We start from the raw sequence: 17,362 nt of genomic DNA on the forward strand, positions 1-17,362 counted from the left end.
ATGGGCTAAAAAATCTCACAGGACACTCTCTGAAGCGTCTTCAGTAACTAACAAAACTTAAGAGTTTTTAAATAATTAATGTTTACATGAACATGGTTTTCTGAAGGGGAATTTTGGTATTTTATTGGAACATCTAAAGGTTTCTTTTTTTTTCTCCTGAATACCCTAGATTTAGAAACAGAAAAATGTACAATTTTTAGATGATATTTCAGAATGGTTTGACCCAACTCACTTTGCTTCACATGTGAGCCACACTAAAAGTGTATGCGGCCTGCTCCCATTGCTCAGCTAATGAATGATAACCTTTGATCAATAATTAAACAAGTCAGTTGTTTTCAGGCATTAGTATTTTCCCTTTTCCACACTGACACAGCCAGGTTCCTCTCAAGAAAAGCCAGGCATGGAAGAGAGAGAGATCGAATGATCTTTTAAGGTGAGGGGTTTTTCTTGGGTAAAGTTGAGGTCTACAAGGTAGATAATCTCACTGTTTCCACAGTCCTTGAACAATACTGCACACAAATCTCTAATGCAAATAACTTCTCCTAGTAATACATTGCCATTGTACATGATGGATCAGATCAAACTTTAGATCTAGCCCGACTGCTGGCTCCCTGGTTACAAAAATAGCCAAATTTTTCTTTTTTACCTCGATCTATATATTTCTATATTTCCACCAATGTGAAGCAACAAGTTATGGCAAAATTAAGAAGAAAAAGAAGTTCTTCTGATACAGTCAGGTTCAATCAGAAGACATCAGCATCAGCTTGTTGTAGTCATTGCTGTGTGAAGTTTGTGTTGTATGATACAAGGTGTCACAGGCTAGATCCTTTCTAGCTTTAAAAGTCCATGAATTCCTCTTCTAATCAGTCAGTCACTCCTTACAGGAATATCTTAATCACTTGCTCTATGTAACAGACAAGAAATGGACAGAACTGAATCTTTCTACTTCAAGATGTAAAGTTATGTATATATCATGTATGATTCATGCACAAAAATCACACTCCGGATAAAATAAAGTGTAGACATTGATCATTTTTTTCCAAGCAATTGCTTATAAATTTAGTAAGCTGTCTGCCTTTTAACACTTTTCAGTCTGTTCTCATTACAGACATGGCATAAAGCTTTGTAGTAAATTTGGAATTTGCTGAGTGAGAAAATGAAGATTTATACAAAGCTAAATTGAACAAATGGTGAATAATTGATTTAACTGACCTGACAGCTCACACTGTGCTTGTAAATAATACATAACTTTGTACTATACTGATAATTTAGTATTCTGCACTTCTACATTTCTTTTTGTAACTTACTGCAAGGAGCAAATGATCCTTGAACACCCTAAAAAATGCAAAAATATGCTTACCAAGCATATTCTGGTACCCCAGTTGTAAATTGCAATAGTCTGATACCATGCTGATAAAGCAGCTTCTTAAAGAATTTCTGCCCTTTTGTCTTTTGTGTCTAAAATATTGTTGGAGAGATAACATCAATATAACTATTACATACTATTCCTCTAGCCACCAGCTCCAGGAGTCAATCCCCTGTGTAAGTTGACCCAGCACTGCCATGAAGAACAGAATCACAGTGACTTGTAACAGCAAATGCTCGTGACTGTTCTGCGTTTCCTTTTCCTTCAGTGCAGACGTTTGAATTCTTAATCAAATGCATAAGCACAAGCTATTGTTAAACTGGTTCCTGAAGTATGCATACAGCCCTAAGCTGATATGTATGTCTGATACCTTCATTGCCTTGTAACTACTGTAATAATCCATATAATAAGGGTGTGAAAGACAGCCACTAGGAATTGGCAGCCTTCCATACCCACCTTGCAGAAGTGCAGCTGTTTACATAAAAGCACAGAGCAGTGGAGAATTTCATCCACTTTATGTTAGGATCTATTCTCTTGCCATTGAAATACATCCACTTGGAGAAGACAAACAACAACTCTTTAAGACGGCAGGCAGTGTAAGGAATTAATATACAGTGACTCTGTATCACATATGAAAATACAAACTGCTGTCCGAGCAACCAGCTGAAAGGACTGGGAGCTGCATGCTGCCCATGGATCCAAAAAAATTCTCCATAAAGCCAGTGGGAAGCACATACTTTTCCAAGATCTCACTCTTGGAGAGAGAGCTAGTATGTGTTATCACTTTGCTGAACCTTTTCTAACAATCTTATCTCTGGGAAGTCACTATTAATACATTGTGTCTGTGAGCTGAAGCACACATATAGCTCTGAAATGTGAAATTGCCATTCCCAGTGCAATTTTAATCCAAACTGCTGCACTTCTATCATTTTAATACTGTATCATTTTTACATCATAATGTTTCTGTGCAGTGTGGCTGAGTTATGATAGCTGCAGAAAAATTCTGGGCTTGATTCCAGCTGCTTTCTTTGAAAGCAGAAGACACCACTCTCCTCTCTGTCAGATGATGTTTGTGTTAGGATCTACCTATTGTCCTTCACAGTCATTCTGCCCTCTGACTTCTCAAATTTATCCAGTCCTAGCACGTGACTGAAGTCCCAAAGTAGATTGTGTTTCTGGCATATGCCTTGGTAAGGAGCGTGGAGCTGAATGCAACAGAGGAGTGTGGTTTTGAGGACTGGGCCCCAGGAACAGGACCATGTTGCCTGACTGCAGCCCAGTAGTAGAGCTTCTCTCCTATTTGTCCCCTGGCAAATCAGGATATGGTAGATGAGCCACAGAGTAGAAGAGAGGCTGAAGTGTCATGACATATAATCACATGAAGTCCAGTCTGAGGAGCAAGTAGAAGGAGTTCATCACTCAAATCTCATCTTCAAGTTCTCAAGACTCATCCCTTGGTCAATTTTTGTTTGTTTTTGTTTGTTTGTTTGTTTTATTTATTTTGTTTCTGACTTTTCAGAATTTTTTTTCCCCTATTCCAGCCTGGATGAGTTTTTCTTTTAAACACCCCCGGAAATGGAGGTGAAAATTAGCTTACTGAGCTATTAAATATCTAAACTCTGTGACACAAGTGTGATGCTTGTAGAAGATGGACCAGACAAAATCAGAATGACCAGGTTTATGATGAACCTGTACACTACAAGGGCTTTGATTAAATGGAGCCAAAGCCCAGCAGACTGGGTCTACAAAGTAGTGAATGAGGAAGAGAAAAAAGACAGAGAGAAACTTGCAGAAGGAGAACTGTAGATGTCTGTGTCCCCTGTATACAACCCACACACACCCAGCTGCAGAGCTCTGCAAACCCTCTGCTGAGCCAGGCCTTCCCCGCCGGCAACAAGTTCTCAAGGGAAAGTCTGTCAGAAACTAGTATCTCTTTTACCTTTCCCTTTATCATGGTCTAGGTCAAATAGATTGGGCAACAGACAGGACAGGGCCGACTGACTTTGCAATGATGAATTTTTCATGCTGATTTCTCAGTGAAGATTAGAAAAAAATTCCGGGTTTGTTGCAACAACCTTTTATTTTATGTACATACCTGACGTTCTCCTGTACAGCCCCTCATATAAAGATTCTTGCTCTTCTCATGGTAAAATAACATTGTATTGTTATCCCATACCCTTCCTTGTGTTTGATTTCATGCCTGATTTTGAGGGTCTCTGCTCCAAAGGTAGTTCTCAATATGATAGGTTGCTTTCTCCATGGTAGTGTGAACAGCAGTAGCTGATGGTAGACTGCAGTGTGCATTGCGTGGGACTAATCCAGAGTAGAGATCAACACTGCTTGTTTCTCTAGGTTTAGGTTTTGCTTTTATCTTACAGGTATTTATGTTTCCTGATTCCCTGTTTGCAGGCAGGAGAGAATGAACAAAGTCCAGACCCTGTGGACTCTGACCCCAGAGAAATGACTGCTTCCCCTTTATAGAGAGAGTCTGCAAGAGGCCAATATTCCCTTCCTTCCCCAACACTTAGGAATGGTGTGTGCTGCTCTAACAAAACAGATGTGTTATCTAAAAGCTTTTGAACCTTACAAATGAAGCCCAAATGCATCATCTACTTCAACTAACAAAAGGAGCTAAAACATAGAGTCCTAAAGGGGGGAATGTACCACTTTGATACTGACAAGAGAAAGACAGGGTCAAGTGTCCAACACTATTTTAAGATAAGAGAGGAAAAGAGAGAACTTGCAAGGCTTTCTGGCCAACCTGGAACAATGAAACAAGGTTTTAAGGACTAAAATAGTCTTTTTGCATTTTTTAAAATCTTTCCACCAAAAGACCAACACATTCACTGCCTTTTTTTTAACCTGCACACAGAGGAACTGAGGCAAAGCACAGATAAAGATTCTGTGTAGACAAGCACTCCTGCATACATGAACTGGTGGCAGCAGTGCCCATAGTGAAAGTCTATTTTCAGGGCCAAAAATTATGTTCTCTCCCCTAGTTGTAGGTGGAGGGATGCTTATAAGTAGACCCAGCAAAACTCCCCTTTCAGGTGTTTCTGTCCTTCATATTTCTCAGGGACCTGTGTCTCTTATTTCAGTCTGGTTGTGCTGAAATAACTTACCTGGTCAGGCTGGGACATAGCCATATTGTCCATCATGCAGGGTGTTCAGGGCAAGATGATGACCTGGATGAGTTTGCCTACTCCAGCACAGGTATACAATCCCCCAAATGCAGATGCTTTTGTCCACCCTTTTTCTTTGAATCACATCACTCACTTGGAGGCTATTGGTCTTCTCTCCAAAAGCTCTCAGAGATGTGTCATCCAGTCTCTTCTGATGCCAGCTGCCTTCAACCTATTTACTAATTCATGTTTCTCCTCCTTCCTGCTTGGAGGGGAAGCGTCTTTGTCCCATTCTTGCCCCAAGGTCTCCTCTGCTTTGAGAATTGATTTTGGTCTTAGGAAGGACAACAGTAAAGTACTCTTCTACTCATAGTAGAAGCCACCCTAATTTGATCATTCTGTTTCTCCGTGCCTAAAATTCTTTCCTCCCTCATGAAGTTTCCCTGGCTTCCAGACATTTTTATTTAATTACAGACCTCTTCATTAAGAAGTTTTTATTCTGTCTTGATAGAGTGAGATTACTTCTCAGAACTCCACTTTTCACTGGTAAAAGGTTTATTAATTGATATTTTAATTGACATTTTATTTTATGTTTATTTATTAATACTTTAATATTTAGACAGTCTTCTTTGGTGATTTGGCAACATATAAAAAGGTCTTAAATATTTTCAGTATGTTTTTAGGGGACACTGTAAGTGATAAAAAAAAGCCAAGGCCAAGGCACAATCTGAAGTAGAAAAATACAAGCATATAGAGGTGCTGGATATTCAAGGTGTATGTCTTCTTGGTTTGATTCTTTGTACTACAGATATGACGTTCTTAAAAAGGTATTTTGATATACTTACATCACTTGGCAGAATGATTGAACATAAGAAATGTGTCACCAAAGCAAAATAAAATAAAGCTAATATCAAGCTTTCAGAGGTTCTATCACAATGGAAAAAAGTAATTCCTTTAAAAAACAAAAATCCAGATGACCTGAAGCGTAGATATGTTTCCATCAAACTTTTAAAATGGTAAATTTTTAAAAATGATAAACTTTTTCAACAAAATATTTTTGAGTGCATTTTATTTGCATCAGGTTTTCTGAAACGGTGTTCAATTTCATAGCTTTACTGGAAAAGCCTGAAGTGTGATACCTTTTTTTCCTCCTGTGTAAATAGGAGTGGTAATTCCAGGGTTTACATGTTAATCCAACCTTCAGGCTGTAAGGAAAACATAAAGTTTATGGGACTATCAGTAGCATTCTTGCAATGCTGAACATAACACTGTGGAAAAGAAAGTGCATGTTACACATAACTGAGTGAATGAAAAAGTAAAACTAAGGCAGTGGGAGTTTGAGTTAGTCGAGGGTAAGTAATCAAGCAAAACCAAACGAATAATGGCAGCTGTAGAAAAGTCAGCAAAAGAAGTAGTTTAATTGCAAACAAGCAGCAAGATGGGACAAATTTAGATGACCTGCAGAATTCCTGGGGTTTATCTGAAAATAACAACAGAAGGCATTTAGAGTGCACAGATAGAACGAAGTAGTGAAGAGTTCTGCATATTTTACAATTAAAAAAAAATAAGGTATTCAAAGACACATGCACTAGGATTGAAAAATGTAGTACAAATTCTGTAGGAAACATTTCCTCAAGGAGAAATCAGGGGTCATTAAAAGGTTACTTTTAACTAATGCTACTTGATCAGTTGTTAGTGTTCAACTTCCTCTGAAGTGACAACGCGTTAGGGTGACCATTGCCCTCTTCCAGCAATTATTGGTGCCCTGGCAATTGCACTCAGTTTTAATCAATTAGAGTCCTGAATGGTGCTTTTCTTGGTTTCAAACAAAAGAGCCAACTGTTGGACCAGAGATGTCCACTTCTTTCTGGCAGCTTCCTGTTTTCTTTCAGAAACTTTTTGAAGACCCTGTCGGGTTCAGGAACGATCATGATGAATCCCTTCTCCGTCAATGTGGCACTAATTATGTGATTCGCGTTCCAGCAGAAATCCATATAGTCGACAGAAAGCAAGAAGACAAGACAAGAGCTGCCATCCTGGAACTGAGCAAAGGCCTATCTGCCATCTGGTTTCAAATCTCCCCCAAGGTGTGGGGATGGCTGTCTAGAGAAAAGTTTAAGATTCTCGTAGCTGGGAGGTAAGGCATAATGTTTCTCCTTTTCTCCCCTTTCCTACTCCAGTTGGTCTGTTTTATATCTGTAATGTTTACATTTTGGCTTTAATTTTGAAGAATGAAGTTGAACAACCAGGAGGTATCAGTTAACAATATTTATAGCTCTGGATATTCTTGTTATATGTATGAATATAAATCTTATCATAACTCCACTTATTCACCTCTGGCAAGAATTCCTTGTTTCAGGTGCATGTGTCATTAATGATACATAGGCTATCTCAAAGACAGAACAACTACTGGCCTAACAGCTGAAAGTCCCTATGGAAAACATACACAAGCAGCCCTGAATGGACATGGTATTGCTGCACCATTACCCATGTCCGTTGGTGAGCCAGGACACTCCTTAATCAAAGGCAAACACTCTGCAACACTTGTTTCAGTATGCATTTTTTACTAATGGGATCAGCTTGAGGTATTTTTATTTTCCCACCATGTGTTCCTGCCTCATACCTTAGCACAGCACCTTCTCAGCTGGGATAAGGCAGCAGGCTGGGTAGTTGTGTTGTGCAGTGGCTCTGGGAGCTTGCAGAGAACCAGGCTTGGAGAAGCTGGATTACTTCCCCATTCCAGTTCACAGTACAGCCAAGCAAACAGTTGTGCTGAGACTAGATGGCTAACTTCTCCTCTGATGTTGTTTTATGATATGAATCTCCTATTGTTTCCCTCCACTCACCCATCTGTATCCATCTATTGCTGTGTTTAGAGTTGGAGAGAGCCCTTTTTGTTCATGTTCATAGCAATTTGAGGACTGTGGGGTTTGGTCCCTGATTGAAACTCCTTCAATTCTTGCATTAATTGCAGTAGCTGAAAGGCTTACCCCAAAGCTTATTGGAAGGCCGTGTGTTTTGGATGGCTCGATGTGACTGTGAGACAGCTATGATTGGCTCAGGTGAAAGTTTTCTTCCTGTCCCACGAGAGCTTAAACTCCTCTGCTGAGAAGTGACTTCTCATTAAACCACAGTGACTTGAACACTGTGACTGTCTGTAGCTTAATTCAAAACTTCTTTTCTGGAAGTCTTGCAGAAGAAAACATCTGTTCAAATTTTATGCTGTTGTGGTGCTCATGTGAACTTATGATCTTGGACTTAAGATTCAGTAAAAATATAGTTGCTATAGATCACATTTAATGAATGAGTAGCTCACAAGGTAGTTTATATTAGGGATAAAAATCAGAGAATAGGGAATTTACTTCAACTACTCCATAGAAATAAAAAAAGCCTGTTCTTCCTCCTGTCCTCCAGCATACTTTTCTCACCAGATTATCCCTTGCCGCTGGAGAACCCACTCCTGGGATGAATCTTGGGTTTTATTTCTTCCTCCTGAATTATTCATTGAAATTGATCTAGTGGTGTAAAATTTAGTGGCACCCAACTCATAGATTCGTAGTATTTCTGTATTTAGAAAGTCGGTGCTTTAAAAAAAACAAATTTAAGTCTCAGAGATTTTAAAACAACCTTTGACAGTTGTAGTCTCTAAGTGTGAAAGATTCAGTAGGTAGTTGCCAGATTATTCAGTTTTGTGCACTGAATAGTTAAGATGCAGTGGTCTGTGTTTCAGGAGAGGGAAGCCTTTAATTAGGAAATGAGTCATTAAAGAGCTTTCTATTGACACCTGGCACCAGCAGGAACACGCCTGAGGCTGACCTGAACTCTGTTTCTTCAAGGTGAACTATGAAGTAGTGAAGAGATCTTTTTGTTGTTTTACAACACACAAGGAGGTCTTGATACTTGCAATGTCATAACTTATTCCTCAAAAAAGGCCTTCCTGGGAAAGCAGGGCAAAGGAATGCCTGATTGAAATAATTATAATAATAATAATACCCCCCAACCTCCAAAAATCTGGTTAAATTTTGCAAGAGGAAAGGGAGGTTGGAGTTTATTGTAGAGATGAGCAAGATACATCAATGTTGCTGTGACACCAAGACAGTTCTTATATTATCAGTAAAATACAGGAACCTCCTCCCAGCAGAGCATCCAGTCAAACTGCAGAGTGGCCTGTCTGCAATATTAATTAGCATTGCATTGTAGAAGCAGATCTGGACAGTGTGACAGGTTGTAGCAGGGACTCAGTGTTCATACTGTCAGAATTTGGGGGGGTCCCTGTAGACTACCTAGAATGTATTGGACTGAATCACAGTACTTAAGCTGCAGGTAAATTTTCCTCAGCTTTTGGTTCAAGGACAGCTTCATATCCCATGCTTAAGGTAGAAGGCACACTTAAACACAGAAAAATCACACAGTTAAGCATTTCTTGCCTGTGTTGGTTTTCCAGTCAAGACATCTGTGTATAAAGAGTCCCTAAAGAAAGGAACAGGAAAAAAATATTTTGGTAAATAATGTGACTTGGTAGGATAGAGGAGTAAAGACTTTCATGGATTGACTAAGAGGTTTTCTCTCTGCTGCATAATAGAAATTATCTCTAGGGAATAGGAAAATCTTCTAATCTTCATACAATATCTGAGCAAGCTTACTTTTTCTCCACAGATGCTTTGTTTTTTATCCCACTAAAATTCCCTGCATCAGATCCTGAAGCAATCACTGCAAATTAGAAGTGATACAAATTCAGCCTACTGTTCTTGTGCACAAAGGTGGTCTTACCTTACAGTTCGTGATGTCATGGAACTTCTTTTAATAATAATAAAAGTTGATTTTTATTTATTATTTCTATTTTACTTATTTAATGCCCAATTCTTTTATGATTTTGATGGCATAAATCTAAAACGGAATTACTCCACATTTACATCCACCCTCCTGGGTCCTGAATTTGTTTTGTGTTGGTGTGAAAAATATCTGTCACATGCTTCTTCAAATCCCTTTTCCCTCCCTAGATTATGTACACAGAAACTGTGTGAAAATTTCAGTGGAGCTTTTCTGATTTGTACTATTGTCATGAGTGGAAGCCCCTCTGCCTGTGAGGAGGGCACTACACAAGGGGTAACCTTCGTATGTTTAGGATGAGCAGTGTGAATGGGGAGACCCTGCTCACACATCCCAGATTCACAGTTTAACGATTAGCCATGAGTTTTAATAAACTTTTTTTTTCCTTTAGCAATTGGATACTATTCTCCTAGAATACTGAAGGTGAATGAGGAGCTGTGAGGAAAACATCAAACAGAAAAATCCATGGGAGAGAGACTGAGTCCGAGTCAGTTACCAGAGCTGTGCTGTTGCTGTCTGCTGCACAGCTCCATGTTCAGAGTCAGAGTAGAAAAGGTCTCCCTTTCATAGACCCATGACGTGAAACCCTTACAGAGGATTTTCCTTCATATTTTTGTTGGCTTCTGAGGGCTTTGGATCATACCTGTGTGCCATACATAGCTTACCATCTCCTGGGGACAAAAATAGAGAAAGGCAGTGTTAGCTTGACTGCATTGGTTGACAGTCACCGTTGCTAGACCCAGTGTCTTGAAAATCAGTGAGAAGTTGCTGGCGTGACCTGCTGGTGAACTACAGCCACGGGGGAAGGAGCAAATATTCCAAGGAGATGAAGCAGGTCATGTACTTGCATCTGATCTGAATAACTGCTGTACAAAGGAAAAGTGAATGCAGCCGGCACAGCCAAGCTGGTATTTCATGACCTTCTGATTGCAGAGTTCAAGATATCGTAATTTCTTTTTTGCTGGAGGCTTCTAAGTCGAGGGAGGAGGAGTTTGCAGTGGTGAAGCAGGAGAGAGTAAATTTCCTTTCTGAAAAATATTCTTCCGGTGGAAGCAGTGTATTGTTTCTTGAAATGGACAAAGTTATTTTCTAACTTCCCTGTATCCTGTCACCTGGCCCTTCCTTCCTCCTCCTGATACCGCAGTAAAATACACAAACATACAATCTATGCATTATTTGCATCATGTCAGGATTTATATTCTGATCGAGGGTGGTGATTTATACTTGTTGGGTTCTCTACAGACCACATTCCAGATGTGGAATGAATTTTACTGGCATTTATTAGTCACTAGGGGTGACTGAGGATGGCTTCCTTTATATCCCTGACATTTATGCTCTGGTGTAGCTTCCCTTTTCCTTACAGTGATGCTTTTCCTTTTAAAAGAGTTAAAAACAAAAGGAAAACAAAAGGAAAAGAAGTCCATTCTATAGCAGTGCAAATATAATGGGACAGATTATGTTTATGGAGAAGGATGTTTGGAACAGAAATCCCATTCTTCTAATAAGGAAAGAAAAAAAAATAAAGCACTGATTACCTTTATTAACAAGCTGTTGTTGATGCTTCCAAGATTTTAATCACCTTTACAAATGCTGTTATGTCAGCACTGACTTTCTAAGCTTGTCTGTTCTAACATCTGAGCTTTAAGTGCATATGGTAATAGCGAACCCTTTACTTTTCTCTTACAAATTAAGAGCTGGGTGAAAATTTTAACTTAAAAGGAAAAGTGTGAGATAAGTCTTCCCAAAAGAACAAGAAGACACAGCTTCTTGGGTATTTTTTTACACATAGAATATCAAAAGATCGATTTTATGGCCAGAGCAAAAGAAACTGAGGCTTGAGACACTCCACAAGCTGCATGTGGCAAGGACCACGCTCATACTACCTGTTGAAGGAAATGCAAGTAATGCAAGTTCAAGAGAACAATAATATGAAATCTAATTTGCATGTGGTATTCTTGAGACTGATGAGAAGCAGAAGCGAGCTACTTTCTTCTTTGTGAGTGTTGTCACTGTGCATTTTTAGCCTGCAATTGAAATGGTGTAAACTCTGATGGATGCCACATGACGCAAAATTTAGAGAGCAACAGAGGGAGTGATCATGGAGAAGGTGGATGGGAGAAGGGGTAAGAACTCCTGAGAGAGGAAATTCTTTTGGTAGAACAGATTTAATAGATAGAGGTGGGATTATAAAGCAAAGGTGCATTACATGGGGTTAATCCACCCACTGCTATTCCTCCCAATTTGGAATTTGATTATCACATTGCAACAACTATTGAAGCTCTGCCTGAGAGGCTCTTTTGTTTGTCCAAACCTGACATGCCAAAGGCTAAGAGAAGTCTGTCGTTGGGTGGAACACTTTGGGCTTGGTAGGGAGTGTCTAATGAAATTTTTGCTTTCAAACTAAAATCAAAGTGTATAACTCTGTTATAAAGTGGGTACTTGCTGACAGCCAGAAGATGCTTTACTTTCTGTTTGATTCTGCTGTGCCCATACTGCCTTTTTTGTACTGCCTTTCAGTGGGGAAAGAGGGTTTCCATGAATGATGATGAGGGGTTGGGTCTGGCTCTTGTGCCATTGACAGCTCAGAAATGGTAACCGCAGGGGACAGGTAGAGCTATTTTGTCATAGGTTTCTTTAAGAATGTACCATCAGATTAGGTGGGGTAAATCCCGTGGAAGAAGAAAACAGCTCGCCGGAGTTTTTCAGGGATGAACTCATTGTGAGAGCACAGGATAAGTATAAACAAATAAGTAAATGAAGAGGTGGCTGGAGCAGATAAGAGGAACAGCTCAGGGAATTATTTATAAGACATGAGAAAGCAGACAGCATATGTGATGGGTTTAACTCTGATGGTCCCATTAGCTACAGGCACTACTGAGTTTAAAGAGTCCAAAGTTCCTGTGACAGCTAAGATCAATAAGAATCTGTTCTCTTTGGTATTTATTACATGAAGGTTAGGTTAATGGATTAAATTGTCAGATTAATTTGATAGTTGGTTCATATAATAAATACTAGCCCTTACAGGGAAATATTAGTTGACTCTTTTGACTATGACCTAGCACATTAAAATAGGGCAACTCTTTGCCCTCTGTTGTTTTTCAGAAAAATAAACAAATTGTGCGAGTGGGTTGGGAGTCTTATGCATATGTTCATGATATGAATGAGTTTGTTTCTCATGGCCAATAACTCAAACAAAACAGTAAGCGAAAAACCCCAAAGCAGCTGATATTATCATTTACTCTCCCAGGGATAGACTCAAAACAAGCTAGCTTCCACACAGGGATTGGTTCACTGATCCACTAAGACCGGTGTGAATCCTTGTTATTCTTTCAACAGGCATGAGATCAAACCTCTGCTTCTCAGACTCTGTGCTTTGACTCAGCTGGTGGAGTTTCTTTTGCCATTACAGTTTGTGGGTCAGAATCAGGATCAGCGAAAGGCATTGCCACAGCAAAGCAGTGACAGCTGGGTGCAAAAATGATAATGGTACTGGTGCTTAATCACTGTACATCAGGACACAGGACAGGCAAGCTGGAGTCATGGGAGAAGTGGAAGGGGAAGAAAAAGCAACACTGCTACCTCAGTGCATTTCATCACCTCAGCTGCATCCCCCTGGCACAGTCCTGCAGCCCTACTCAGCCTCTTCCCTGCCACATCCATCTCTTGCAGCCAGAGAAGCCAGCTCTCACCTGTCTCTAATGGGCCACACAACTCTGTTTTGTCTCTGGAAAGTCTTGAGCAGATCTAGGTTGGAACTCACTGTGTTAAAATCAAGTCAGGACAGCAGAGTTTACCTAACAGTGCTTCTCATCCCTTTTATTTAAAACAAAAGGCCAATGGTGTGTGGCTATTGATGAACTATTTCTTTGGTTTTGGCATAACAACCCATGTCACAAGTGGGTTGAGGATCCCAGTTCCATTAACAGCTGGGTCAAGGCACTGTATGCTTTAGTCCTGTGTGGTTTATATAGTAGGTCTGTCATAGTCCACAATGCTACAGTTGTGTCTGTAGCCATCTGTATGTTTGGTGTGTTTTGCACATTTTTCCCCCAATGTGTGCTGCAGCAGTCAAGATAATGCTGTTAAAAAATACACTCTTGAGATTCTAAGATCTCTAAATCCTGAAAATGAGCAGAGTCACTACTAGGGATTGACTAGTAGGCTTTATGTATTTGATTTGAATATTGTAGCAAGCCAAATGTTTTTAATCATCCCCAGAGGACATTCCCAAGGCAGTAAGAGTAGCAATGGGCCGGTCTCATTAGGAAACCACTGGGAGAAGTCAGTCAAAGAGCCTGGGGAGAATTTCATCTCTGAATGTGAACACAAACGAGGCAATGCCTGCCTACGGCATACCATGGCAGTGATGGCTGATGGCCTGCTGTCAGGAAGCATGTTGAGGCTCCTGAGGTGGACCTACCATCAGAAGGCTGGCAGGGAACTGTGCTCAATTCCAGAACACAGGAGGGTGCAGACTAATAAGGTCTGCTGGGGCTTACAGCTCTCTGTAGCACTTCAGCATGATCCCATCCACTCAGGAGATGTGACATCCTGTGAAATATTCACAGAATTCCCATTCACCTCAGCCCTGCAAGCCCTGCAAGACACAGGACCGTGTCTATGTCTGAGCCCTTTGCTATTGCATTGGGTTTGTGTAGCACAGTTTGGGTAGCAGGGACCTGCAGGGGGGGCTTCTGTGGAAAGCTACCAGAAGCTTTCCCTGTGTCCAACAGAGCCAGTTCCAGCCAGCTCCAGGACAGACCCACTGCTGGGCATGTCTGAGCACATCAGTGATGGTGGTAGTGTCTCTGGGATAACAGATTTAAGAAGGGGGGAAAAATGGCTGCTCAACAGCAGCCAGAGAGAGAATATGAGAGAGAAAACCCCTGCAGACACCCAGGTCAGAGAAGAAAGAGAGGGATGAGGTGCTCCAGGCAACAGAGCAGAGATTCCCCTGCAGACTGTGGTGAAGACTATGGTGAGGCAGCTGTGGCCCTGCAGCCCATGGAGGTCCACAGCAGAGATCCACCTGCAGCCCATGGGGGACTCCATACTGGAGCAGATGGATGCCTGGAGAAGACTGAGACCCCATGGGAAGCCTGTGCTGGAGCAGGCTTCTGTCAGAATCTGTGGCCCTGTGGAGAGAGGAGCCCACACTGGAGCAGGTTTGCTGACAGGACTTGTGACCTCATGAGGGACCTACACTGGAGCAGTTCCTGAAGGACTGCACCCTGTGGGAACGACCATGTTAGAGCAGTTCATGAAGAACTGCAACCTGTCATAAGGACTCACATTGGAGAAGTTCATGGAGAAATGTCTCCATGGCAGAGATCCCATGCTGGAGATGGGAAGAAAGTGAGGAGTTTTCCTCCTGAGAAGGAAGGAGAGAGAGAGAGACAATGAGTGATGAACTGACCACAGCTTCCATTCCCCATCCCCTTGTACCACTGGGAGAGAGGAGGGAGAGAAAATGTTGAGTGAAGTTGAGCTCAGGAAGAAAGGAGGAGTGGAGGAGGTGCTTTAAGATTTGATTTTATTTCTCATTATCCTGCTCTGATTTGATTGGGAATAAATTAAACTATATTACCCTTGGTAACTGGTAAATGATCTCTCCCTGTTCTTACCTTGACCCATGAGCCTTTTGTTATATTTTTTCTCCCCTATGCAACTGAGGAGGGGAGTGATAAAAGCAGCTTTGGTGGGTACCTGCTGTCCAGCCAGGGCCAACAACCCACCACAGCTGTTTGGAGACATTGATAGGTACATCACAGGGTTGTGAAGGCTGTTCACACTTGTACTGTGTCAAGAGTATTTTTGAAGGAAAAAAACTTGGGGAAGCCAGTGGCGTCTTCATTGTAATCAAAAAGAAAGCAATACCTGAGGCTGTGATTTGTAAAGAAATGCTGGCAGTAACACAGAAAAAGACACAGGAAACTGAGCTCCCCAGATGACAGGCTCAGGGCCTGGGTAGTTCTTTCTGTATCTCCTGCAGAACATGGCAATGAATGTAGCTTTGCCATCCTGGTTTGACTGGTTTTTCCCTTGCACCTCCAAGCACAGGCTGGAATGACCCCAGTCCACAAGGCACTGTGCAAACACCAGGGTGTCTCTGTACCAGGAGATTGCTGAAGTAGCCCTGTGTCTGTGTCTAAACAAACAAGCAAGGCAGTGCTTTACTCACTTGAATTGCCCTCAGAGTCAGCTGCCTTGTGGCATTCCTTAAGTCAACTTTGTACTGCATGCTGCAATTCATATTCTCATCAAAGGCTTCAGAGGTATAAAACACAGCTCTGCCTGCTTTTGCTAGACTTTCCCAGGCTTCCTTCAGAAAGATAAGTGGGGCCCTTGGGGTATTAGCAGAAGTAGGTAGAGTGTATTTCTCCCTTGGCATATGCAGCCAGAAGCCAAGCAGCATCTGTCCTGGAGGTGAGTTAGAAAAGGATTGTGACAGAGGAAGATGCAGAGGCATGACCCAGAAGAGATGAGTAATAAAAAATGACTTAAGAGCCCTTCTCCAAGGATCAAAGGTTAAGTCTAGGTCAATTGTAATAACTGCATTGCTTCACCAGTCAGGACATGTGCAGTGTCCTAGAGGAACATCTAAAGCATATTCTCAAATGGCAATAAAGTGGCTGCCATTTGCAAAGGATTGGTAGGTATAGTTTTACACCAGCCTGAAGCTTCTCAGTAACAGGGTCACAGAATTATTTCTTTTCTCAAAACCTCCCTAGTGAGCAAGGAATTTTCTCTGGGTAAAGCCAAGATCACTGAGTTCCCTGCAAGCACTTTCCCCTTCAGCAGCATGCTTTGCAAAACATGGCAAGAAAAATGGGGAAATGTTCCCACTCCCATGGCTTAGACTATTATTGCTGCTCAATAGGATCTAAGCAGAGTGTATTTACTTTTCCTAAAAATGGATAAAAGAGTGCAGGAATAACAAAATGTGGGGAGAATTGATGAATAAAAAAAGTGGGAGTCTGCCTGTCTGCACTATGTAGAATAGTGCTGTGGAGAGATACCCAAGCCAATGCAACATAAGCTAACCAAAGAATTAGAAGTAGGGCAGCATCCTATACTGAAAGATTTTAAGCACTAGGATCCAATTCAACTTCCAGGCATCCTTTGTTCTCTGCTGCAAAACTTGGCAATACTGATGCATGTTTCAGTTTCACACACTGGTTTGGGAAGTGCTGATTCAATGAGATGTTTTTCCTGCCAGTGCCTGAGCTTGCTGCCTCGCTGCAAATGGGAGTTTAGTCACAGCATTTTGCCTGACACATACCTTCCCACCCTGTTGTCATTATCAGTTTAAGTATTTCCGTCTCACACAGGGGCACACAGTAAAAATATATTACAAAGGCTAAAAAGATTTAGTCATCATCATGAGTTCAGTTAAGCCTACATAGTTGACTGCTCAGAAGAAATAAGATTCTTAATTGGATAGTTTTCTATTTGAAAAAGCAGTATGGCTTAATGTGGAGCTTCTCCTAATGAAACAACTGTCCAGAGGCATCAGTGGGCAGCACAAGGGGTGGCTAACTAGTCACTACAAAACCCTTCTGCTCATCAGCTACTTACCATTATCTTTTTAAGGACACTTTTTTTTTCTTGTGCAACATTTATTAGCACTATTAAACACTGCTCATTTGCACATTAATAGGAGAATATGTTTTCTTTTAGTCCAGCTGGATGATAACCATGTGCATTTTCAAGGTGAGCGATCTGCAAAGTTGCTTCTAGTGCTTGATACAGATGAGTTAATAGCTAGATGGAGCTCTAGCATGGACAATTCTTCTGGGTTCGCACTGCTTATGCCCGTTTGCCTTTGTAAAACCTTTTATTTGGAAAATGTGCCACCCATATTTGTGTAGTGTGTGTTAAATGTTAAGTGCAGGGCAAAGGCACAGGTAATTCTTACTGTAAGCACCAGGTCTGGTATGAGGGAAAAGTTCCTGCTCTGTTTTTCCATATGACACTGAACTGGGCTGGGGTTTTCCCTGGAAGCAACTATTTCACTGTGAAACTATGATAATGAAAACGTCAC

At 41.1% G+C, this 17,362-nt stretch overlaps 1 long non-coding RNA gene across 1 annotated transcript in view; it reads left to right on the forward strand.

The window, feature by feature from the left end:
- Window positions 1-393: 393 nt before the first annotated feature.
- The window catches only part of LOC127467053 (uncharacterized), a 36,982-nt gene continuing 20,013 nt past the window's right edge, over window positions 394-17,362 (forward strand). The window contains exons 1-2 of the long non-coding RNA XR_007902947.1: window positions 394-433; window positions 6,381-6,625. This is a non-coding gene — a long non-coding RNA (uncharacterized LOC127467053). The remainder of the gene's footprint in view (window positions 434-6,380; window positions 6,626-17,362) is intronic.

The sequence above is a fragment of the Manacus candei genome, unplaced genomic scaffold (genome assembly GCF_025592945.1).
Source record: "Manacus candei isolate 608988 ecotype Guabito, Panama unplaced genomic scaffold, ASM2559294v1 h1tg000013l, whole genome shotgun sequence".
Taxonomy (NCBI): Eukaryota; Metazoa; Chordata; class Aves; order Passeriformes; family Pipridae; genus Manacus; species Manacus candei.